The 2,500-nt window shown below is 34.8% G+C and overlaps 1 protein-coding gene across 1 annotated transcript in view; it reads right to left on the bottom strand.

Annotated features, from left to right (window-relative positions):
- Nucleotides 1-2,500, bottom strand: part of LOC137616434 (acetylcholine receptor subunit alpha-like 1) — a 910,421-nt gene that overhangs the window by 321,187 nt on the left and 586,734 nt on the right. The gene's annotated exons all lie outside the window — the stretch shown is intronic.

Raw genomic sequence — 2,500 nt, 5'->3', positions numbered from 1 at the left:
TTTTAAGCAGGCAATTGTGTAAGGCTACTTTACGAGGTTTATACTATTTAATAGAGAAAGAGGAGGACATTAAAAAAGTGGGAGAGAGAGAGAGAGAGAGAGAGAGAGAGAGAGAGAGAGAGAGAGAGAGAGAGAGAGAGATTCATAACGTGAATAGCTCAAGTAGTGAAGGTAGAGATTTAAGAATCGTGTTGTGGAAGTTTTTGAGCCTTTACAGCATTTATAACGAGAATAGCCAAAACATGGCTGGGCGAGTTCCCACCAGCATAAAACTTTATCTTATGATTAAGGTGTCGCATTGATAAAGAGAGAGGGAAACAGAGAAAAAGGAAACAGTTAAGACTTTTTTAGGAAGTGTAAGAGTTTAGTCGTGACTTGTATTGTGAAATGTTATTATTGCTCGTTAGAGGCTAATGTATGCAATTAAACAAATTACAATGATTTACCTTTTCATCCTGGTTTAGTATAAATCTTCTGAAAGGACATTAATTATCCAGATGTCGAATGTAAGAAAAAATACATACCTTTGCATTAGAGATAAAAATCCAAAGCAAGTCAATAGAATTAAAGAAGTGGTTGAACATACGTAAATTTAATTCCTATAATAGATATTTAATTCCTATAATAGATTAAGTTCAGAAGTGAATACAATCCTAATCAACGTCAACCCTAACCAATCACACAATATAAAACAAATTAACAATAAAAGAAACATCAAAATGGTGGACATTACAACTGAAAGTGAATATCAACAAAATTCATGATGGTAATAAAAGCCAAGAAAGAGTATGATTAAATGATGTTATGGATGGATGAATTGTTGAATGTGGTATTTGGAAATAAATGTAATAAATTCTAAGTACGATATTAAGAAAAGAGAATTGCAGATAGAAACAAAACTAGAAAGTAAGGGAAGACACATTTCGATAAATCTACTCATGGATATTAATTATGAATGATTAATATGAATAGAAAAGTTGGAAGCTTTTGACGTATCATGTAGGTAATAAATGTTGGGAAATAAAGATGAGAAGAGACGAGATATAAAAGATAAGAAGTTATAAAAATTCTACCATAGTTGAAACTGATCTTAAGAGTATTTTGAAGTGGAGATGGTTTTAATGAATAGTGGGAAATGATATGAGATTTGGAGCCAATAGATTTATAAATGAAATGGAGACAAAGAAGGCAACTTCTAAAATTGATAGAGGCTTAAAGGGTCTTAATATTCCGACAGTGCTATTGTGTTTTCTAAACATATAGTTCGTGCGTGGCGCTGTTTGTTCGTGTGGGTTGAAGCAATGCTGATGAGCATCAATCCAAGGTAGCTAAACTGCGAGTAAAAGATGGCCGTAGTTGTGACTAATGCCTTTTTCTTTTTTAGAACCACCCCTACTTGAAGAAACATCTTTTATATAGCGAGAAAAGTATATGTTCCTGAACAACAAATTTCAAAGTTATCTATAACAATTTATGGAGATAATGACTACCATAACTTAAAATTAGTTTTTATATATTAACAATGTTTTTTTTTTTTTATCAAAATAATTCATATAATTAAACTAATGCGTGAATTTACCATCTCCATTAATCGAAACGCTAGCACGACATATTTACCATAAAGAAAAATAAATTCCATCTGCCCTCCGTGGAAAAATAACGATGGCACCATAAAAGGGTCCCGTTTATGTTCACTTCAATAACACAATCTTCTACGGCGGAGTGAATTCAACAGTTTATGGGACACAAAAAAGTTTTTACTCTGTCAAAGTGATGAAGTTACGCGAGTCATATTTACTTCACTCGACAAACCATCCAACATGAATACACACACCACACACACACACACACACAGACGAGCATTTCATAGACTAAACGTTTTTCCAACATCTCTGTAGTTTTACGTTTGCGACATAGCATGTCACCATGCCAAGTTAATTTTTGTTTACTAGTGTACACAACCCATCAAAAATGACTGCCAAATATTTAGATAAGATATGCACACACACACTGATTTGTTTACATTTGCACCATATGTAACATCGAGGTGCTGTCTACTGCGCTGCCATCTGTATAAGGTCCTCGAATTAGAAAAAAATAGCAGGATGTTTGCAAAAGATTGATCAGACTCCTGTATTATCTACTGAAGCTGAGGTGAGATTGTGTGAAAGGATGGATGAGCCAAGTCTCCTTTATAGCAGGGCAATGTGGACGTTGAATGCAAATGAGGTAGTAGGTTGGCCAGGGCACCAACCACCCGTTGAGATACTACCGCTAGAGTTATGGGGTCCTTTGACTGGCCAGACAGTACTACATTGGATCCTTCTCTCTGTTTACGGTTCATTTTCCTTTTGCCTACACATAAACCGAAGAGTCTGCCCTATTCTTTACATATTCTCCAATGTCCTTATACACCTGACAACAGTGAGATTACCAAATAATTTTTCTTCACCCAAGGGGTTAACTACTGTACTGTAATTGTTCAGTAAGGGTCGAAGAG

Source organism: Palaemon carinicauda, chromosome 22 (assembly GCF_036898095.1).
Source record: "Palaemon carinicauda isolate YSFRI2023 chromosome 22, ASM3689809v2, whole genome shotgun sequence".
NCBI lineage: Eukaryota > Metazoa > Arthropoda > Malacostraca > Decapoda > Palaemonidae > Palaemon > Palaemon carinicauda.
The sequence above is the reverse complement of the archived record's forward strand: the minus strand, read 5'-3'. Positions and strand labels throughout refer to the sequence as shown.